This window comes from Equus asinus, chromosome 2, assembly GCF_041296235.1.
Source record: "Equus asinus isolate D_3611 breed Donkey chromosome 2, EquAss-T2T_v2, whole genome shotgun sequence".
In the NCBI taxonomy this organism is placed as follows: Eukaryota; Metazoa; Chordata; class Mammalia; order Perissodactyla; family Equidae; genus Equus; species Equus asinus.
This window is the reverse complement of record NC_091791.1, coordinates 8,089,536-8,113,172: the sequence shown is the minus strand read 5'-3', so window position 1 is coordinate 8,113,172 and position 23,637 is coordinate 8,089,536. Positions and strand designations below refer to the sequence as shown.

The 23,637-nt window shown below is 50.4% G+C and overlaps 1 protein-coding gene across 9 annotated transcripts in view; it reads right to left on the bottom strand.

The window, feature by feature from the left end:
- CTBP2 (C-terminal binding protein 2) overlaps positions 1–23,637 on the bottom strand; it is a 165,856-nt gene that overhangs the window by 55,009 nt on the left and 87,210 nt on the right. Inside the window, exon 1 of one of the 9 annotated variants that reach the window (XM_070481258.1) lies at positions 14,179–14,410. The exons of the other annotated variants lie outside the window; for them this stretch is intronic. The gene's annotated coding sequence lies outside the window, so the exon portion shown is untranslated. Of the gene's footprint in view, positions 1–14,178; positions 14,411–23,637 lie in introns of those variants that run through there. 9 annotated transcript variants of the gene reach the window in all.

Here is a 23,637-nt window from a genome sequence, read left to right as displayed (position 1 = left end):
TCTCTATTATGCAATCAAAGAGAGATGAGGCATCAGCTTATACAAATTGTCTGCACCCTTTATTTAAAAAAAAAAAAAAAGCCACTGACTTCCAAATCTGGCCTTTCTTTGGGGGGGGGCGACTCTTTATGGCTGGTCCTGGTCCTTCTGTGGGGACCCTTCAGCTCTGGCACCCACCCAGTTTCAGACCAGCCAAGTTGACAGGGAATTCAGACTGGCAAGGCGACCAGGCTGAGTCTGCTCTGGGTTTCATGGCAGTGATGACCACTGGCTCCTGCAGCCTCCATCCCCTCCCCCGGGATCTCTTCTGAAGCAGGAACTTATGAAATGTGACATTTCCCTCCTTCGCCCTCCCAAGGAGCAAGCTATTTATGAGGACTTAATTAACATAACCCTCCTCCTGATGAGAGGGACAGGCCCTCCTCAGAGCTGAGCTGTGAGCAGCGGGTCTCCGGCTGGTGTCCACACTGATAATGCCAGCACCCCGCCATCCACACTGGGCCTGGGCTCCCCTGGTGGTGCCTGCTAGGAAAGCGAACCTCCGCCTTTACTTTATACCAGGCTCCACTCATAAATCATGAATATTTTTGCCCCTGAATTTATCATCACTATCATCAGTTGACACCATCTAGTCAATGTTTAACAACAAATACATAAAGGTACAGACAGAGAAGAAAAACAAGGAAGAGGATGTGTTCCCCTGTCCCACTTTTGCTAAAACTGTAAAAATTCAAATCATGGTGGTGGTGTTGTGGGTGGAAAGAATTCTAGAACCGCTTGCAGAATGACCTTGGACAAGCTGTTCCGGAGGCAGGGTCTTGTTTGTAGAATGGGGATAATGTTCCTGATGTTCCAAAGTGGCTGTGAGGATCAGATGAGAACACGCATGAAACCATCTGGTGCCAAAGAGCAGGCCTCCGAGAACCGCCCGCACCTTCCTCTGGTGAGATATCCCCTGGACTATCACTCCCCTGGCTTAGGCTGGGAGGTCAGTCTCAGCAAAACACAAGAGAGATCAAAAGTCAGGTCTTTTCCTAAGTAGAAATTGTGGTGCACTGATGCCAAACCTTACAAGAAAAAACAATGCCTTCTCCCCAGAAAGAGAGAGACTGAAATCACAGACAAACCACAGAAAGGTCTACCTAACACTTTATTAGCTTGGTGATGAGATGGGGGTTGAAAGTGTGGTGTCAGTGGCTTCACCTTATTGCAGAAGGGAAAGCTGCCACTTGGAGACTCCTGGCTACACTAGAAAGCAGCTATAGGTGTGGAAGGTGTGTTCCATGTGGGTTTCAAAGAGAAACGTGAGGTTGAAGAAAACAGGGAATAGAAAGGAGGAAGAACGCTTCACTCACAACCACTCACTTGGATATCAAACACAAAACAGAAGCACCCAAGAGCCAGGGCAAGAGAAACAGGAGGTTCCCCTCATCCATCAGGGTCTAAACCCTGGGCAGATTAATATCACTAAATGACCATTAGCAACCCCAGCTGCTGGGACCAAACCACTAAAGTGTGCAGAAACCCAGGCCTCAGTAATTTACATTCTTAAGATCTCAAATAAGTTCCTAAGGTGCCCTCAGTTTCTCTATGCCCGCTCCTAGTCTTCACAAAGATCAGGCAAATGAAGGAATTTATACAAAGTAATTGATGTCTTCAATGATGTCTTTCAAAATGAAAGTTCTTCTAAAACCAGTTAAACACGATGATTGCTTTCAATTCTTTTAAGGAAATCTACTTAAACATTGTGATAATAAAGAGAACCCAAGTTTTGCAATATGCTAACGAATTAACATTGTTGTAGTGAAGCAAGGACTGCCGGGAGTTCTCTGAACCAATGGAGCCCTTGAATGCATTTCGTCGTCACACCTGCAGGGTGGTGGGTTTTCCGTTTGAGAGAGTGAGGTGATCCAAGGCAAGTAAAAAGGCCCCTTGCAGCCGGGCAGCACTGGCGCACAATGTCTCAGCCTTTGCGGGCCTGGGATGCCTAAAGGGTTGACATCACTCCTCGGGTCCCCTTCACCACAGCCTACAAGGCTCTCCTGATCTGTCGAAGGCTCATTTACCAACCTGTGAGGGACCTAGCAGGGCGCCACCCATTCAGGCTAAGGCGACACTAAGCACCTGCTGACATGGGCAAGGCCCCTGCAGCTGGGGTGCCATCCAGTGTACCTGCAGGGTCAGCCCATTTAACTGCCTTGAGGATGCCGGCCCACCGTGATGACTGCCCAGGAGACCCTCTCTGGCTCTTCACCTAATCCCAAATAAAGCCCCAGGTCTTCAGGCTATCCCCAAAGAACCGGTTCCAAAATCTTCAGAAGCCGAACACACTCCTTCTTTAGGAAGATACCTGGGCAGAATCCTCTGAAGAGGTGATCTGGGTTGTGCTTTGTAAACTATATCTGCAGAACCAGTTAAAATCCAGCTATAATAAAGGTTCTACAGGGGCCAGGGGTCAGTGGGAAAAACACTGGTTTAGCCTTTAGTTAAATGGTTGACAGTATGACAACTAACAAGAAAACTATGAAAACTGCACTTTAAGAAAGGAAATGAAACTTCTGGGGAAGATCAGTCATGGGAAATGAGCTTACTGAAGTCAAGTTTGTATACGTCTAAGCTACTGCTGTTCCCTGATTATTTACTCAGTAGCTTTTGGGTAAATTTAGTTTTTTTTGGAAAGATCAAACATAAGGTTCAGAAATCAAATACATAAAAAGAAGCACAAGAAAGTCTACCACTCCCACAGCCCGCAGCCCATGCTCTAGAGGTAACCAGCAGGACCCTGCAATAAACACTGAAGCTTCACTCTGGTTCCTGGGGCCAGATCTGTCCACTGTTCAGCAAGACTAGGGAGCAGAGCTGCTCATCTTTCCCCAGGGAATGCCCAGCAGCCCAACCCCAGGGTGACAAGGTCACTCCATGGTCACATGCCCTCAATCTGTTTCAGGGGCCCCACCCTCTGATCCCCAGGGGCTGACACAACATGGGCAGGCTTCCCAGACAGAAGTGCACAGACGGATCAAGAGTGGTGTGCCCAGGTCCACCATCCTTTTCCAGCAGCCGGGGGCGCCAAACGTGCTTCAGAATTAAGAGGTATTTGGATTTTTAAAAGGCAACACAGCGCCTACACCATTATGATGGACCCCTAGACAACCATTAAAATTTCTCCCCCGGGAGAGATGAGCATGCTCCCTCAACTGGATTAACATTCAGAATATAAAAAATAGCCTCTCCACAATTCAGGCCAGGTCAAAATCTGCCACCAAATGGTGACAGAAGAATTCAAGTTTTCAGAGCTTTTTACAATTTGAACACAAGGCTAAGGGATTGTGGGCCTGTGGTTTTATTCCTTCCATCTAACTCTCACCAAAATATTCTTTGGGGCTTTGAAAGAGACAAAGAAGTGAAAAGTGAAGTCCCTTAAATCTTTCTACGTAGAGCTTGTGATGTCATAGAAACATAGAAAGCGAGTCTTTCAGCACGTGGGATCTCAGTGCCAGTGGGAGTGTCCTGTGAGGTCAGAGGCTGCCATGAGGAGGGGGCAGACGTCCCCTTGGCCAACAACGCTGAGTGAGTCGTCCTGCTTGGTTATCACGTGAAAATACATTTCCTGGTGTTAAATGCCAAACTCAAGAATCCTAACTGTTTCCACTTGCTAAAAGCTATCGTCAAGAACTGAGGACTGGAGCAGAAACAATTCATGATTTTCCTAATCGGTTGTTTTATTTGTGTCCTAAGGAAAATTAAGTGTTGGTCTTCCCACGCTGAAGAAAAGGAGACACTCCTGTGTTAAGAATCTTCACACGTTTTTATAGCACCTGACTTATAAATATGGTTTAAAAATATACTCACTTTAATAAAGTATTTTTCAAGAAAACACCAAAACGAAACAAATATAAAAGCAAATAAGCAATCTTTCATTCAAATTAAGATGTGTGATACGACACCTTTTACTCCCATTATGTTGAGACTGAGGAATCACCGAAACAGATGAACTTTTCCTTTCCCAATCTCCCGGCCCTTCCTTCCTGTGGCATGACAATTCTGATCTGTAGCTGAGAAATTTGGTTGAACAGGGTCAAGGGATGAGCAACTTCAAGCTCAACGTGGACAGAGGAAGTTCCATCCTGACCAGACAACTCGTCTTTTGTTACATACTGAGTGCAAGAAATTATTATAGGACATTTATATCTGAGCAAGTGAAAGCAAACACCACAGAGAAGTATCCAGAACATCAGAAAGATCTGAAATGCCTGTGGAGGGGCTCGGCCATGCTGAGGTTTTTGGGGTGGCCAGTCCAGTGTCCCAAAGGTCCCCCGAGGGTGCGTCTGCAGTCCATGGTACAAACTGTGCACCACACGCACTTGCTGTGGTTCAGTGCGGGGAACTGATGGCCCACATAGGCTTGGACCTAGAGGTCAACCCAGGCGGGAGCCACCACGAGACGGCACCTGGAAGTTATATGCTAAACCTGTGCTCAACTTTTAAAACAGTCTGTGGAATAGGGAGGGGTAGGGAGTAGAGATTTAAGGCAACTTTGGATTATTTTGCTTTTTCCAATATATCTGAATTGTGCTTGTACTTAAATGTCTAACAGACATCAGAGGAACTAGTTGGTTATCAGATCACAATGATGAGATCTTAAATTTTAAAAAATCTTAATGTTAGATTTTGAAGAAGTCGGCCTCTTGATTTCTTGCCACTAGGAGGCCCTGACTCCTTGAATGCCTTCTCAGAGCGTCTGCCTTCCTTGGGGGACACACTGCTCTGCTGCCCCTGTGAGATCCCAGCCCGTTTGTCTCTTGACACCATGGGGTCCAGAATCCACGTGTAAGGGTATGCTCTCTGCAGTCACGGCTCACTCGAAAAGCTAGCAGAAACCACCGTGCGGGGCCACCCTTCTGTTCCAGCCCTTCCCCCCAGCAGGCCTACCTAGAGGAGGCCTGGCGCCCAGCGATGGCGCCCTTCGGCCGACAGAGGGCACCACACGCCCTGCACAGCCTTCCGGAGGCAGCAGAGACCTGAGGGGCTCTGCCAGGACTCGCCTTGCTCATTTCCAATCCCAACTTGGACTCTACAAGAACCTGGAGAAAATGAGACCAGATAACTCCAGAAGGAAAGGTCTGAGCCAGTTTCAGGATGACATGCTGCATTTTCCCTCAATCTCAGGATGTAAAAGGGACAGAAGACACCTCAATTCACCCTTAAAGCAACAGAGGTTTAGATGTAGGAATATGACTGGCCAGGGGAAAGGAACACAGCAGCAGGCCCTGCTGTTGTCTGTATCTTCTGGGCTGGCAGCTGTGGTTCGCCCTTTCAGAGCTGAAGTTCAGGCCCTGGAGAGGCAGGTCACAGAACAGGGCAGCCCCCTGGCCCGAGCTTGGGGCCCCAGATCCAGGAAGGGCCCTGGGCCACCCTGAAGGATGATTTTCCATTATGCCCCTAATTCTTGTTTAAAGATACATCACGGAGGAATGAGCCACAGGGATGAAAGATGAAAACAACTTGGCAGAGACGTCATTTATAAGAGGAGGAAAAAACAGGTGGGACTGGGCAAGGCCTGTCAGGGTTTCCATTACAAAGCCCAGCTTCTGGGGCACCACACACCCCTGATAAATTAGGGATTGCTTCATCCTCCTCAACCCCCACGGTTCAGTTTGTGTGGAACATGGATGACCTCAGAATGCACCACCTTTTCAGTACACACTAATTTGGAGAGGGAGGTGGAAAAAAGCGGATTTTTCCAACCTTATTCAGGAACTGATGCTGGCCAAGAGATGCCATCCTGGAGAAAGGGCCTTCTCCCTGGGCACCTCAACCCAGCCCTTGCACTTTTAAGGCCGCTGGCCTCTACCTGCTGGACTGATCATAGCAGAGGGAGAGCTGACGTCTCCAGTCTTTTCTGATCACCAGGTTCTAAGAAACAGATGCACTGATGCAGGAAATCAGTTCCCTTCTCCACACCTGCAGGGCACCTGAATGGTTTGGGTTGGAGAAGGAAAAGAGGGGCTGGTTTAGTCCACTGATGCCGAGGTAGGGAACACACATGCCCCATATAATCCCCACACTTCCATAGGACCAGCATCTACTCTTACCACCATTTCAAAGCCAAGGTTGCCATAGTAACAGATGCCACCGGGCAGTGTGGCTTACTCTTGGCCTGACTTGGCAGGTCACGCCTTTGGAAGGACCCCACACATAGAGATCCTGGGTGTCCCACCTGAGCTCTGATTCCGCCTTCTCCAGAAAGCCTCCTGGACGAGTCTCTCTCCTCCCTCTTTGCTCCACCTCTGACATCACAAGCCCCTCCTCATTTTGTTCCAAATCACATTACATGGGATTTGCTTTGACCTCCTGGAGGGTCCTCTGTGAAGCCCACTTCAGGGTGGACAACCCAGTGAGGCATGTGGGCCACCTGGTGGCCGAGGAGAGGCTGAAAGAGGCTGACAGGCAAGGCCTAGGTCAGAGGCTGACAGGAGAGGGGAATCAAGCTGCTCTGGTAGAGATAAAGTTATCAATGTAAAGGATGAATGGCTGGAGTCCTTTGTCCGTTTTCAGAAAGCAAGTGTCTGGAAAGATTATCTCAAACACAGTGGAAGAGCTCACTCCAAACCTGCCCACCTGCCTGAAGGAGCAGGGACCCAGCCTCCCAAGTTCAGAGCGATGGGTCACAGAGTAGCCAGTCAAGGACCAAACTAAATAAAGACTCCTGAGCAACCTGCTCAAAACCTGCAGCCCAGCCAGTTGTGTACAGGCCAGTGTGGCCAGGAGCGCAAGCTCACCGATAGCCTGGGCAAGGCCCCTCACACAGCTCAGCTCATCACTTCCCACGTCCAAGGGGCCAACCCTTTAGGGCATGCCATGGGACAGGGGTGTTTCACGTGCCTGGGGGTGGCCCATCCTTTATTTCAAATGAGGTGTCGCTTGCACAAAGGCAGACACACAGGAAAGCCAACTCACATCTTGGGAACAGAGTGCTAAGTTTGTTTTATGATGAGAGAGATTCTGCATCTGGATCTTTACAAGTATCCAAATTCCATCATAACGTTTTATACCAGGAAGGCCACTGGGCTGTAGCTGAGGAGGCACCATAAGCCCACATGGCACCCCGTTCTCATGCAAGAGTTTCATGGAAACGTTAAGCCAGAACCAGACAGCCCTAACTCCAGAAAGTCCCTTGATCGAAGAGTAGTTCTTCCCAAATCTTATCTTTTCAATCTGAGCCATAAAAAGGAAAATCTTAATCTTATATGTAGCTATTTAACAACATGAAATAAAAGAGCCTGCAGCTATTCATTTTGCTTAACACGGTTTTACTGTGGCGGTCGGGGAGCATGATGGAACCCCGAGGGTCGGCAGGCTTCGTGTGTATCTGTGACTGCAACTGGAGGGGAGGCGGCCAGCTCCCGGGTGGATGGGGGAGGAGGAGAAGCGAGTGACACTGCTGTGTCACACAAATTCATCTTTGCTGACCGAATGCAAGAAGAAAAGAAGGGAGCTGCTAGCCAGCTCCTTTTGTTTTTCTGTTTTAGAGTATTCCTGCAGTTAAACAGTCTTTTGGCATTGTTTCACCTGTTTTACACCAGCCACAAGTCTTTGGTGGGTAAACAATGCCATTTTTACATTTATTGTAGCCCAGAATGTTCTGGGCTATGGCTAAAATATCCCTTGGTGTAGACAGGTTGGTGGAACAGGAGAGGAGGCAGCAACGCTCCCCATGAGAATCTTCTAGGCATGTGAATCCTTGTTATACGGGGTTCTTCGAGAGCAGGGCAAACACTGGGATGGTAGGGGTGGGTGTGCTGCATGTGAACACAACCACCTGTTTAGATAATTACAGTTCACCGTGTGTTAACGCCAAGCATCCTAATTTCATGTGAAATCCTATTAAAGAACTTGGGACAAAGTGACGGCTATTTTAAAATCCGCTCTGAGCTAATTTATGGGGATGCTGCGCCCACCAGAACCCACGCCAGACAAACAGACAAGGGAAGGAGGCTCCGAGGAGTCAGCGTATCTGAACACTACATTTATGTCCCCAGACCAGACAACACGTGAAAATAGCACCAGACGATGTTCTGGGAGAGGCAGGGAGCTGAGCGCCCACTCCCTGCAGCACGGTGCTTCCTGTGCAGCACCCATGGGCTCCTCAGCAATGTAAGGGAGACCCCGAAAGGCTTAACACACATCTTCAACTAAATGCCCACAGTCACACCGCGTGTAACTGTGTTGTTACGGATAGAATTAGGTCTCTCCCCCAAATTATGTTGAATTCCTAGGCTCCAGTACCTCAGTGACATTATTTGGAGACAGGGTCTTTACAGAGGTAACTGAGTTAAACTGAGGTCATTAGGGCGGGTCCTAATCCAATATGACGGGAGTCCCTATTAAAAGGAGAAATTTGGACACAGATATGGACAGAGGAAGACCATGTGAAGGCGGCCACCTACAAGCCAAGAAGAGAGGCCTGGAATAGACCCTTCCTTCCCAGCCCTCAGAAGCAACCAAGGCTGACACTTTGGTCTCAGACTTCTGGCCTCCAGAGCTGTGTGACAAGGAACTCCTGTTGTTTAAACCACCACCACCCGCTTGGTGGTGCTTCGTATAGCAGCCCTAGCAAACTAATCCATGTCTACTGATGACACTGGGGACGACCACCCCACAAACCCTGAGGGATCTCACACCAACGATGAGGGAAAGCTCAGGGCCTCCTCGGCAGGAAGCCTGGCAGTGGTGAAGGGGCCATCCCTATGGGGTTGACATTTGCTTCGTTACAGAGTGCCAAGCCAACCTGAATCTGGCCCATGATGGAAAACTCAACAAATATGGACATGCCCACAGGCTGTGCCCCAGTGGCTACTAAGCCGGGCATCGGAACAGGGCCTGGTCGGTGGAGGAAGGGGCTGCGGGCCAAACTCCCACAACGTACAAGGGGCAGCCTCTCACACAGAGACCTGTGTTTCCAGGGGAGAGACAAAGAGAGAAATGCCCTAAGCTTACCTTCCTTTAACTGTGTTCTCCTCCCCACCGGGAAGGCATCCTTCTGAACACACCACCATGTCCTCCGTGTCAACACCACCTGGCAGATCTCTCTGCCCCAGTGTCAGGGTGGAGAGAAGGGTGCTCCCACACTGCCTGTGCCCGTCCCTGGGTCAGGCCCTTGGCAGACCTCCGAGGAGGCAGGAACTTGCCTGGGAATCCACACGGCCCACGGGGGTTTGTCAGCAAACAGATGGCTAGGCTGTGCCCTAAAAGACCTAGCCTGAGGGGTAATGGTCTCCTGTGGGCCAGCCCTCCATTAGGGACCCGGACTCTGTCCACAGTGGCAAGATGTGTTTCTGCTTCCGGGGCAGGGATCCTGGACTCGGGCTGGACATTGTGACTCCAATCACCTCCACTAATACGGCACTGGGGCAGTCTTGTACATCTCCACACTTCTAAAGTCTTGGGAAATTCTGAACAGAAGCCATTTCTGACCGTAAAAGCATTCTCCCTGGGCCCTCCTCAAATTATTTTCTCAGAATGGAAGTATTTATACACACAAGACAGCATGCAATTGCTGACCAAGTATTTCCTTGAAATTAAGAACTTCCAAATAAATTCAGGCATAATAAATGATGTCGCTGCAGCCACCACTGAACCTCAGAGGTGGGAGAGGGGCGGAGGACCCCCAGGTTTCTGGGGTTCGGCTGGATGTTAGCCTCTCCAGGGCTGGAGCTCCCTCACCTCCACGCGCTGGATCCTGTGTGCTGTTGGTACTCAGATGTGGCTAGCAAATGGAGTAGATTCAAAATGACCCCTTTTCATCCTTCAAGTTGCAACCACTCCTCCCATCTTCAAACAGATAGCAAGAGGAAACAGGCAATGAGCTCAGAACGAGCACTTGTCTTCTGCAGTCCAGGCTCTGCAGACCTGGTGGTCTCAGCTCCTTCTGCTGTCACCCAACAGGGCAGAGCAAGGAAGGCCCTCTGTCCTCCCAAGGTGCCTCCCACAGGCTCACCCCGGACAGGGCCACAGCCCGCCCCTCCAGGTCCATCAAGTGCTGCACCAGATCCAGAACCCAAGGCCTTTGGAAAACCACAGCCTCCACCTCACAGGCAGTCGGGGAGAGGCTGGCGGGGAGTTGGTTTTTGAAAGGTCTGGGGTTAGACACCTCCAGGCTTCAGACACAGCACCTCAGGCAAGAGCTGGGTGAGCATCTCAGACACTTCTGGGGGAGGGGCGATCTAATGCCACCCCACCCCTCAGGACCCCCTCTTGCCCTAGGCTAGGACTGGGGTTGGCCAGAGCGGGTAGGAAGGTCTGCAGATTTGGGAAGAGAAGAGAGAGGAAAGGGCAACTTCACAGGAGAGGAAGACACACTTCCTGACTCGCACTAACAGGGAAGCAAGAGGCTTCCCTGGCTGTGGGGCAGGGGCGCTGGCCACTGACGCCCTTCATGCCCAGCAACACCAGGAACCTGGGGCCAAGCATGGGATCCGATTCTGCACAGGACCCCTGGTGAAGGCTGCAGGGACAGGTCTCAGCGACCTACCCTGAGCCAGAACCACGGTGACATGTCAGCTCTCCACAGCAACCTGCTCCTGGCCTAGGGGAGCCAGCGGCAGGCATGCCTATGGAGCAGGGGGTGGGGCGTGAGTTGTTGGGGGTCCATGGGGGATTTTCAGAGCCATGACCCTTCCTAAGAGGCCTATCACCTGCCCTCTCTCTGCTTGGGACAGATTCCATCCCTGCCGTGGAAGCCAGAAAAAGCATCAATACACTACGGCCCCTGTGATGCCCCCTCCTGCTATTCATGCCCTGTGTAAACTCTGCTTCTAACAGACTTGACTCTAACAAGAGGCAGGTGATGGGCCATCATTGCTGAGATCAGACCATGGCTTCTATCTTGGGCATCCTCTCTCACTCTCTCTATGGAAGCCAGCTGCCATGTGGTAAGCTACTTTATGGAGAGGCCCACGGGGCAAGGCACTGAGGGTGGCCTCTGATCACCAGCCAGCCAAAAACCCAACCCTGCCAAGAAGCAGGCAAGTGGCCTTGGAAGGGGACCCTCCCCCAGTCGAGCCTTCAGATGAGTCGGCAACCCCAGCTGACATCCTGACTGCAGTATCATGAGAAACTCAAGCCAGGGCCCCTAGCTAAGCTGTGTTGGATACCCGACCCAGGGAAACCCTGAGATACAGTTTTGTTATTTTAAGGCTCTAAGTTTTGAGGCAATTTGTCACATAGCAATAGCAACTAATACAACCCTTTGTCCAATCTATCAAATTTACTATGGTTGCTGATATAATACAGTTCAACAGAAAAGATAAAAACAGTAATACATTTGTACTGCGATGGCACCAAGTTTATATTACCTACAGGACAGAGAATGCTAACAAAAAGCCACCAAAATGCTATAAATCCTCGGCTGCCCACGCTGATGCGAGGTCTGTGATATATCCAGTTGGGTAAACTCTGAGGTGAACTCCACTCTCCGCACATCCACAATGCTCACAGGCCTGGTGAACGGAAAGTCTGCTCTGATTTTCACTTACCCCAGACGCTTAAAATAAATTCCAGGGCTGCACTCAATGTGCACAGAGCTAAGGCACCCTGGGGTCTCCACTCTGACTCATGCACACCCATAAATCTGGGGACATGAAAAGGATCAGAGATGGGGCCCACATTAAGAACGCAGCCTTCGAGGACACCCTCTGCACGGTAATTCACTGGATAAACAGGCCCTCTCGCTTTCTTATTCTTAGAAATGGTCCTTGAACAGCAGCTACTATTAAAGTTGAGCTCTCTGAATCAGGGAAAAAAGCAGGCAGGTAACATGAAAGGCAGTCTGCAGAGTCTCCGAGTATAAACGCAGCCATTCCTGCAATGGGAAACGACAGATGGGAGCTCTGAGATAACAGTGGGCCCCGCCTGGAACCCAAAGGGCAGAAAAAGGCATGGAGTGTAGCTGGGGGTGCACGCACACATACACACGCACGCACAGCAACACACATGTGCATATGCTTGCATGGCCCTAAACAATTTTTTGGAACCGTGGCATTTCTGGAACATTCTGAGACTTGAGAAGTTACCAAATCCAAACTGCTACCCTCACAGATAGAGAACCTGAGACTCAACAACTCCAGGCCACTCCTAGACAGTGTTTCTGCTCATCTTTTAGGATCCCGTGTCACCCCCAGCAGCTCTGTAAGGGTGTTATTGGTGCAAAAATCTGCAAGCCCAGGGGCCAGCTTGAGCCACACCAGCCAGGTTGGGAAATGTGACAGCTACATCTCATTGAGCCACACCCACAGTCCCAGAACCACAACTAGCCCACTACCCCCCGCCCCCTGCCTCCAAGGCAGAGCTCCCAGACCTAGCAGAGGAAATAATCAGAGACAGATCAGCCAAACAGGGAAAGAAAAACTGGTTTGTAAACTCATTAAAAAAACAAAGTCCAGGTAGAAACATACGCAGCCATTAGCAGGGGCTCCCTCTAGGGAGTGGGACTATGGGGGGGACTATGGGGTGGGGGGGCTCCGTCTCACCACAGAGTCCCGGATGGCTGGAATGTTTTTACCACCTGTATTACTTTAACAATAGCTAACACTCACAGAGCGTTTCATGTGTGGCAGGCACTATTCTAAGAGTGTTCCAAGTGTTAACTGGCGCAATGCACACACAAACAGCCTGCAAACACATTCTGCCATGCTGAATTCAATAAATAAAATGTCTACACTGCGGAGAACACAAACCAGCACAATCGCCCATCTCAGTTACCAGATCTGCTCTGGGCAAGGCTTAGGGTAAGTCCCCAACATCCCAGGTGCGCACGACTGAGGTGTAACCCCTACCCCCAGACACTTTCAGAGGACTGAGCCCAGGGGAAGCCCAAATCCTTTAAGATAACATCACAACCCAGATGCAGGGATGGTGGCTCAAAACTCATTCCCCTCTAGTAATGTGCTGGTCTCCTAGCTATGCTGTGTGTGTTAGTTTCACGTAAAGGCTAAAATACCGACACCATCTTCCCGCCTCTGGAACAGAGACAGCACCTAGTCAGATGGTGGTCTGCTCTCTTGGACAAGTGAAGTCTGCACCCAGAGAACTTCCACAGGCTTAGGACTTCCAACTTGATGGCTCCCAATCCCACATGGGCAATGGCTTGTCCGGGTCACACAGGCTCCACAAGGTGTACCCACTGAGGACCAGCCTCCCAGTCATGCCCGTGGCCTCCAATGTTTAATGAGCTATGATCATGACATATCCACATGCAAGGTCCGCACATTCTGGAAGGTTCTCTCTTACAGGGATGTGTTGGGTCCTTCAGTGCATTTTTGGTTTGTGAGTCTCCACTATACCTTTTAATGGAAGCCACAGCATCCCTTTCCTCACGGGGCACAGAGTAGCTTCCAGCTGTGGACCCTCCTAGCTTTGTGGAACCCAGAGCGTGCTCGGCTCCCCCAGCAGGTCCAAGGGGGAGAAGAGAGGCGGGCAGAAACAGGAGGCAGGGTGATCTTATTCTCAGAAGGGAACTCAGGAAGGGTTAAACGGATTTTTAGAAACAAAACTTAGGAAAATGGCCTCCATACAATTTGATGAGGTCAGCGAGTAGAGAGGCCTAATGACACTTGTAAGAAAAAACATCTGTCGGTGTCGAAAGGTCAGCAGGAAGTGAGTGGGATTTACACGGCTCTGATTGGCCAGACCAATACTCCTAGAAAGAGAGACACACATGGCTTAACTTAGCCCAGAGGAACAACAAAAAACCCCTTTCAATTGTCCTCTGACCAGCCCCCCCCCCCCCCCAAACAAGAGGCCAAACCCTGAGCTATGAAACCCGTCGAGGACCCTGACTGGCAATTAGCTCTTTGTTCATTCACTGATCAGCCACCGAGGCTAAAATATTCCTCAACCAGCAGTCTTTGGGGAACGACGCTCTTGCTGCATGCCTGTGTTGCCTCTCTGGGCCACAGAAATCTCCAGTTTTTACTTTTTGGTTGGAAAACAACTTGGGTCACTTGAATAGCAAACGTTTCAATAAATCCATCATCAGAAAAACCAAAACAAGAGGTTTCTTCGGAAAAACAGGAAGTCCTGGCACATAACACGGCTTAAAATAGGGCCAAGTTCATTTGTTGACAAAACCCCAGCCTCCGAAGCCCGTAGCCCTCATTTGTCCAAGATCCAACTTACCTTTTAATCCTGCTTCAGGAACCGTCCTGCCCCTCCAGCAACAGGCTGGCCTGGTCTTTGTTATGGCTCTGACACAGGTCACGGGGCTGGGGCCTGGCTCGGCCTGGCTGCTTCCTGTCCACAAGCCCGAGGAGGGTCTCAGGAGAAGCCGGCCCCCAGCACGGCCGCTGCAGGAAGCAGACCTCGTGCTTTTCGTAAACGGGGGGCCCATGTCAGGCTGCTCATCGGAATCACGTAAAACTCGGAGGCCTTCTGGGATTAGTGTCCTGTTTGTTCTCTATAGACTCTTCCGGAGGCTTGCAGAAGCCCTGACTCTTGGGCCCAAACTCCCAGGCTATTATCTGAACTTAACCCCTGTGAGGTGGGCAGAGCAGGCTGTGGGCTTGGCCACGTCATGGGGAACGAGCCTTTCTTTCTCAAGACCAGGCAGGAAGGAAGCCAGGAATATACAGTTTCCATTCTTCCCAAAGGAACCCACTTTAAAGGGTACAGGCACAAGAAAACTGCCAAAGAACTGTTACAGAAAAGTTCCTCAACTGACAGAGCTAACCCCGTGCACAAAGTAAAGCCCGCCTTTGTACACAGAGCACTGTGTCTGCAAGACACCTCCCGCCCCATCCCTCACGCTGGCCTTTCCCGCTGCGGCTACCTCCACCCCCACCCCACGAATTTCTGCCTTTTCCTTCCTAACTGCCAAGCACCAGGAGGACGGTGTTAACACAGCGTGGCACGATCCTGCATCATAATTATACCCTTGTTAAAACGTGACACCACACAATGCATATAGATAGATCAGAGTCAAGTCAGCCAAGTTCTTACAGACATCACCACCACCAGCTCCATTTCCCAAGGTCTGTGAGTCTTCCACGACCTTAAATGTTTCTTTACCAGCAGGGAAGGCAGAAGAAGGTTTCTGCACAATTCTGTTGGGTACAAAAACCTCCTGGTATATTGCATTAACTTTTCTATACAGTTGCTAACCCAAAGGGGAATTTAAAAAAAAGTCAGTCCAGGCTTAAGTAGAAAATTCTAGTGGTTTCAGGATTCTGGTGAGTTCTGTTGGTTTATAGAGGGGAAGATTGGCTGTTGTTACGTAAAGAGTAAGAGGCAGACGACTTTGTTGAAGCAATGACAATTTACAATTCAGTTTCAGGTATGTGGACAACTGTAGTCAGAAATGGGGGGAAAACAAAAAATACATAACCTCGAAAAGTAACAGGATTTAGATGAAATTTAGTTTGGACCCAAGACTTGCCACCATTGTCCATCCTGATTCGCAGCCATCCCAGACCCCCGGGGAGGGCCTCGGCCTGAAGCCAGCACGCTGTCCAGCTGACTGTCCACGCTCAGTATTTTACGTCATTTTTAACATCCCACGAGCAACATTCCCAGGGCACGAAGGCTGGAGCGAGCCCTGCGCGAGGCCGTCCTCTCTGGTTTCCTGCTCCGCCAGCAGGCGAAAGGCTTCTAGGGGTCAGAGAGGAATCTGCCAGCCTCTGTCTGGCCTCAGGGGGAGCCAGACAACTGGGAGCCTATTGTGGCTCTACTAGGGGAGATACTTAGGATGGACTGGGGGTTCAGGATCCACCCGGGCTCACCCAGGCCTTCACAGGTTAACCGCAAGGCCTTCGCCCCTTTGAATGTGCTCCATTGCCCGACCCTGGTCCTTCCTTCCCAGTGGCAAAAGGTGCGTTCGGAACCTCTTCCACATAATTGAAGAGCCGTTGTACAGTGGCTGCAGCGAGCCGCTCATCGAAGTTATTCCTTTGAAGAGTGAACAATATGGAGAATTTGAACATATGTGACAGCACGCAGCTGATGCACACAGGCATTCCACACAGCCATTTATTTTAAGGCATCATGTGCTATTTTTATACTCCACCTAAACACTGCCAAGGGAATCCACAAAGGAAAACAAGTACGTGGTATACCCACTCTGGCTACTCCGGCTTCATACTTACGAAACAGATTACCACTGCACCCTATCTGCCACCTTGTCTCAGACACAAAGGTCATAAAATAAGTCATCTGAAATTATTTGAGTTCAAGTACCTTTTTTTTTTTTAAGAAAAGGTCACAAGCGGCTTTTAAATGGAAATGCAATTTTCTTACTCACCACTACTGGCTGTGATATTCCACACTCCTCGTGTGTGTGTGTGTGTGTGTGTGTGTGTGTCACAGCTCACCTGCAACACTGGTTTTGACCAAGCAACAAACTTGAAACTGCTGTGGAAGTGGCGATGCTTTAGACCCAGAAGGGAAAGTTCTGGAGCCTTGCTCTCTCCATGTAATTATACGCAGAGCAGTCATGCAGAAGTAGTATTGAGTGTATCCTGTGTGGGCAGAACCATGACCAAGGAGGGAGAGGAAGCCAAAAGGAGATTTCATATGGATAAAGAAGTTTCTCACAGTCAAGGAAAGGCTGAGCCCTGGCCGTGAACCACACTCCCCTGGAGAGATGCTCCCCACCCCCAACCGACAGGGCATGGAGTACCATCTAGGACTCGGCCACAGTGGGAAGACCCCCTTGACCAAGGGGGCAGGGGCATCAAGGTGAAGGAGGGGGGCACCATGCAGTCTCACACCTGTAGATATTCTTCCCTGTTCTAGAATCTTCCGGTCTGCCCTGGAGGCGTGCCCAAGGCACCCCGCAGCCACCCCCTATTAGATCCAGGTTCCCCGTGGCCCCTGTAATCCTGAACTCTCACAGGATTCCTGCAGAGGCAAATAGCCCTGGTATGTACCATTTCGTTTTCACTCAAAACATCCTTCCTGGGACCATCCCAACAAGCTGAGCAGACTATTTTCAACTAAGGCCCTGGCATTGTCTAGGAATGTTTTCAGGACTAAGCAAATTGCTAAAGCAAACATCGTATTTTCGTCTGCTAGGACAGCCAAGCACTGTAAAGTATTTCCCGACGGGACTTCCAGGGGAACTGCCCCCTCTGGTGGAACCGTCTGCACCAGACACTCTGTTCAGGTAAAAAGTCCTCACCCTGGACCCAGGGGCGTGGGGCATCACAAATTCCGTGGAGGTGGTCTCTGCATCAGGAGCCACCCTCAGCAGCCCGGGGAAGGAAGCGGGGCAGGGTGGGGAGGGGGGGCTGGCTCCCTCTCCCCCTGCTGCCTGCCCCCAGCCCCAAGGCACCGCCACTGCTTAAACCAAATACCAATTCTCTGCAGCTCTGCTGGAGGGCACATAGAGCCACCAGGTGACCCGGGGCACGGCAGAGGAGAACAGGGTTTGTAAAGGAAAACCAGGGAGGCCCTGACAGCCCCCGCGAGGGGCAATGGCGAGCTGGTACCGCAGGAGGAGCGGAGGCTGGCAAGGCTGGGTTCCGGCGCACCCCACAGCGAGGTCTCGGCCCCTCAGAGCCACTACAATGATTAGTAGCATTACTGGCAGCAGCAGCTGCAGCAGGAACAACATTCACAGGTTTCAGAGTCCTGGGCACCGTTCTGAACACTTTGCATGTATTAACTCATTCTTCCCAACAGTCTTAGGAAATAGGTGTGTTATTAGCACCATTTAAAATGACAAAGCCGAGGCCCAGAGTAGAAAACAACTTGCTTAAGGAGACACAGCTGGTGGTAGAGCTGGACCCTGAGTCTCAGCAGTACCTTCCAGCTCTAGGCACAGTCACTAGCCTCCGTGACAGCACCTAAACTCACGCGTATTCCAGTTAGTATTTTCAAAGGGCCAGACCCAGGGGACAGAAACAAGTGACGGTGCAGCTGCGCCCACACAGGAAAATAGGGGTGGGCCGGGGGCAGCTGAGGCCTGGAGTCTACCCCCTCAGCTTGGATAATTAGAAAGAAGGTCGTCCTGAAGAAGGGGGTTGGGGCACAGAGTGGCTCATAAAAGTTACTAATTGTTAAATTTTCTTTAGGCATGAAATGTTATTATTACCATTATTTTTAAGTGGAAAAAACAATTTCTATCTTTTGGAAATATAAACAGGAATATTTACCGATGCAATGAAATGATGGCTAGGATTTACTTTAAAATAGCCTGGTGGGGTGTGTGTGGGGTGCACATGAAGTAAGACCGGCCATCAGTTGCTAACTGCCCAAGCTGGCTGACGGGGGTGTGGGTGTTCAGTACACAACTTTCCCTGCTTTTGTCTATTTGAGAATTTCTGGCTTGTTTTCTTTTTTAAGCTTCTCTCCATCTGTAAAATGGGGACAGCGTCATCCACTTTGCAGAGCTGCTGCAGGGATCATGGACTGCTGGTGCAAACTCAACACACAGCGGAGGAGCTTGAAAAAGGCGGCCCGTGCTACTGGGGTTGTTATGAGTAATAAGGAATATTGTGCACCCTGCATTCTCCTGGCGGCCCCAAGGGTGGCTGAGTGGACAGAGAGCTGTGCCTGGATGACGGCTCTAGGGCTCCAGAGAGCAGGCCAGGCCAGCCCCTGTGGGAAGGGTAGTGAGCTCGAAGAACGCCTCCTGCAGCAAGGCTGAGTCCTGGGCAGCTGTACACCGCGCATCAGCATGGGCACCAGCCGCCACCCGGACTTTCATGACCACAAGCTGTACTACACAACCAACACTGGCTGAACCAAGAAAGAACAACGAGCAAATTATCACATCCTCCTCCTCCTTATGAAGAGATTGGAAAGCTAATTACGTGTTACTCTGAGTACATCTTTATTTCCGATGTGGAACCGGTGTGGGTAGATTGCTCTACTGGGTAGAAACGTCATATTCAAGAAATTCTGGTTGTTTGTTAACCTGTAAGTCACGTGTATGCATGTCACATACGCGTCACGAGGCCCCATCATGCCCCAGTGAGGAGTGACCGTTTGCTCACAGCCTGGCTTAGCCACTCGAGGAACCAACAAGAGATGACAAGGGCGCCCTGTGAGAACACCCAAACACGACACTTCACTCGGCGGGCCTTACACAGAGCCCTTCCTTGCTGTGGCAAAACCGTTAGGTTCCTCTTGATGCACACAAAACCAGGGTGAAATTCTAGGCCTTAGCTACCTGCCAGCAGTAAAAATTAATTGCCACATAAAATTGCTGATTCCCACCAAATGAAGCTCTACGATTTATCAACTCACGGATGGCGCAAACTCAACAGCGGGTGAGCCGCACCACCTGAGTTATTGCCGTGTTTTGTATCAGTGACAGCTTTACTGGGAATGAAAGTTTTGCAAATTCATTCACGTAGGACAAAATTCCAAAGTAAACAAAGGCATTAAGCAGACGCAGCCCCCCTGCAGCTGTGCCACACAGACTCCCCGAGCCAGAGGGTGCCTGGAAGGACACAGTTCTCCAAGCACAGGCCTGGGGTGGGGACTCACCCGCACCAGACGCACTCACCCCCCCTCAGGCTGCTGGGGGCACCACCCCACCCGGGGGGCACCGCCCTGGCAACCTGAAGCCTCCACCCCCTAACCCTCAGAGCCCACTGTACCTTAATTACCCCACTGCACCTTCCTGAAGGAACCCAGTTATTTAAAATGCATTAAAAAAGTAAATCGCTGCTGATTGCTTTATTTTCAGCCAGGGCTATGAATTTATAAATAGCTTATGTGGCGTAGCAGACAAGGAGATGGAGAGCAACTCTGCCAAAGCCAAATGGGAGCGACAGAAGGGGAAGGCAACGCCGTGCTTGCAAGGGGGAAGACGCCTTTGTTCCAGCTGCAGTCAGCTGCCTGGGAGCCCGGGACCTGACCACTCCGTGGGCTCACCCTGATCCCACGCCTTTCAGACAGCAATGGGTTGGTCTCTTTCTAATCTGAATAGGGCTGGGCACAAACAGCTAAGTTCTCTTCCAGTTTCCACAATCAGTGAGGGGAACAGGTAAGGAAACTTCCAAACTCCCCGAACTCAGGCCTTCGGGGGAAAAGACAACTTGGGGGGCCTGTCTGGGGGGAGAGTGTTCTTAAAGAGAACATTGTAAGGGGTCATTGGTCCTCCTGCCAAAGGAAATAGCTCCACCTGTCAAGAGAGAAGCATCCCAACTTCAATGCAAGAATTTCCGTTATATCAAAGAACATCTGCGTCACAATCCACGGCCGAAGTTTGCTTCGTTTTCGGTTTATAGTCAGCGTAGATGTTCTGAATCCACTTTAGAATCCTAATCTCAAGAATAGTTTGAAATGAAAATCAGAGAGGTTCTTGGTATCCAGCCAGCAGATTATTCCCATTTCTGGCCACTACAGTTTGTCCCTCTGTCACTCTCGACCCCTCCCTGCCCATGCAGAGAGGAAGTGGGATGCGGGCCTGAGGTTTGTGGTCAAGGTCACAGGAAGAGAGAGAAGAATGAAATCTTTCTGGTTTGCTTACTTAGCTCAAAGCTGGTTTTGTTCTGTTCTTTCTTGGCCAAGTTTCGCATATTTAGGGTCTTAGTTTCACAAGTTTTCCTACCTCACTGGTTTTACTGCTTAATGAGCAGAGAATATTCTCTAATGATTATCTTAAACACCCCCACAGGTAACCACAACTGTTTCATGTAGAACATGAAATACTCTGAGAACATGAAAGCAGCTCTGAGTTGGCGATGAAATGTTCACCGCTAGAAATACTCGGAGCTGTCCCCACCGCCATGGGCTTTGAACCCGTCTCTACATAAACTGGGGATCAATCAGGAGGCTGCTGCAGAGAACACCTGGAGATCTCACCAATTTAGCTGCTGGGAGGAAAACGGGTCACATGTTGACACAAACAAAATTCATATGGAAGCTACCTGCCTGCCATGATCTATGGTCTGGAGTGTTTTCTGACTCTGGGATCTGATGCTTCTAGGAAGGACAAGCCATCATCAGAACCCAAATGGAAGTTGTGCCACTGTGGGACTCGGCCCGAGCTCAGAAACAACTGACCCACCTGCTGACGAGGTGACTCACTGTGCTGTACAAGCAGCATTTGTACACTTCTCTGTAGGGATAATAACACTTTTTACAAAGTTAAAAACAATCCAAGGGAGAGTCAAGATTTCAGTTCAATTCATGTCTGGCTGTCAAGTAACTTCAGCAAAATACAGGGCATGGTCATTGGCTACTGGTCCCACTCCTGTCTCCCTGAAGCCCTGGGGCCTGGGAGGTTTGGGGAAGGGGAGCTGGAGAAGGAAAGAGGTGTGGCTGTCACTCAAGGACGCCAGGATCAAGGAGACACCAAATCCACACCCCTGTGCAAAACCCTCCCAGCGTTTGTTTCTGTGGGTCTGAGCTGCGAACTAAGTGGGGGCCCCAGAGCAAATGGGGCGTTAACTCAGAGGAGGAACCCACGGCAGTAGCACATGCCGGCTCTGTGGCCAGCCCCAGTGGACACGAAATCCCACCGAGACTTAAGACAAACTGATATCCATCCATCCTCCAACTGAAGAAGTTGTTCATTTTCCTCTTCTAGATATTTGGTCCAGCCTGACTTTCCACAAAAGGATGTCAAAAAAAAAAAGGGGGGTCATCATCCACCTCACTCGGAACTCCCTCTACCATCCAAGCTCACGTCCTAGACGCAGGTCAACATGTGGTTGTCCCAAGACCAAAGGCTCAAAATATGGTGTATATGTTTTAAAACATGGCATGCCATGGGCAAGGGGCACCCTGGTCCCACCTCTGCAGCAGCCAAGTACAAGGTCAGCTCCAAGAAACCACTGAGCCTGCAGGCCTGGTGAGCGTCCGACTTGTGCCCGGTAGGCCCTCCAAACTCCTCAGGAGGCCTCACGTAGCCCACTTCCTCAGGATCCATCACTTCAGCAACATTGAAGGGCACCTGCTTCTGGACAGCCAAGAGCACCTCACCTCAGCCAGTGTCCAACAAGAAGTCAGAGAAAGTGAGGAAATGACGGCCAGAAGGTCAACCTAAGCCTGCAGCAGCAGCTCGAACCGACAACCCGACTCCAGGGGATTCTGGACGCTTTATGGCAGAGCCAAGGTCCTGGAAGACACATCTGTCATGCCTGCAGATCTTCACTGAGCCCCGGCTAGGTACACGGCAAGAGACACAGAATGACTGTCCCAAATTCCGGAATCTGAAATTTCATCTGCATTAAAAGAATCCAGGGGCCAGCCTGGTGGCACAGAGGTTAAGTGCACACATTCCGCTTTGGTGGCCTGGGTTTTCATGGGTTTGGATCCCGGGTACGGACATGGCACTGCTTGGCAAGCCATGCTGTGGTAGGCATCCCATATATAAAGTAGAGGAAGATGGGCACAGATGTTAGCTCAGGGCCAGTCTTCCTCAGCAAAAAGAGGAGGATTGGCAGCAGTTAGCTCAGGGCTAATCTTCCTCAAAAAAAAAAAAAAAGAAAAAAAGAATCCAAGCTATGTACAGAGGGAGTAACATAAATCAAAAGAAAAGTTACTCTGCATATAAACCTCCTTCCTCTCAAAATAGCAAGTTGTAAAAATCTAGGATGCAAGGAATGTTATTTACATTTTGGGTAACTAAGGCTTAGTGATCAATGAGATGAGAACTTTTCCTCCTGAAAGGCTGCAAGTTTCAATGGGGCAAGAACCACAGTGGGAATTAAGTGGCAGAGGGGTCAGGAATTCATCTCCAGATGGCGCTGAAGATGCCCAGCGTCCTGGAAGGAGGAGGGCAGGCTCCAAGCGGCTCAGTGCCCAGCCAGACAACTGTCGGGTTTCCTCAGATTGGTCGCTCAGGCAGAGGGGCTGTGCCTCCAAGCAGAGGGGTTTCTGAGCCACTGCTCTCAGGTCTGAGTGCCCAGGCCCTGGAGAGGAGGATGTTTGGGACTATCAGGGTTTCGGGAGGTGTCCCCAACTCCCTTGCAATCTGGAGGCTGGGCCCAGCAAGGGGGTCCCAGGGCTCATGTTCCTCTCATTGGGCTACCTTTCCTGTCTCTGCGACCCAGCTCCCTTTCGGCAAACACATCAGCCCATCTCCCTCTGCACGAGGCCTCCACTGCCTGACCTTGGACAACTCACTTCATCTCCGCCCCTCAGCTCCTGGTCAGAGGCGGGAGATAAGGCGCAAGAACAAAATGGAGTGATGCCCGGGAAGGGCCCGGGCAGAGCAATGCTCACCATCCTCCCAACAAACCGCCTTGAGGCTGGTCATTTCCAGCCTGACTGTCCTGTGACGAGGCTCCCTAGTTCCCTGCTTTGTCACTGAGTGATGGCCTCCCCCATGAGCCACCTGCCAGCTCCCAACAGTCGGGCCCTTCTGCTGACAACACCAGCACCACACAGCAACTGTATCAGAGCTCTGTCAGGTTTGAAATTCCAAAACCAGAATCAGGAGCAGCCTAATCCACAAAATATCCACAACAATGGGTTTCAGCCAGCACGTTCTTGCTCAAAGTTTCCATGTAGACAATTCTGTTTTCCAGTATTAAATTCCTAGACTAGGACATGGTCACTTCTGTTTGTTTTGCTCTTTCATCAGGAAATGGAGACTTGCGCCGACTAAAACCCCCTTTTTATGGAGGTTCTGAAAGAATATTTCGTTGTTTGCCTGCTCCCCTGACACTCCCCCAAAGCCGA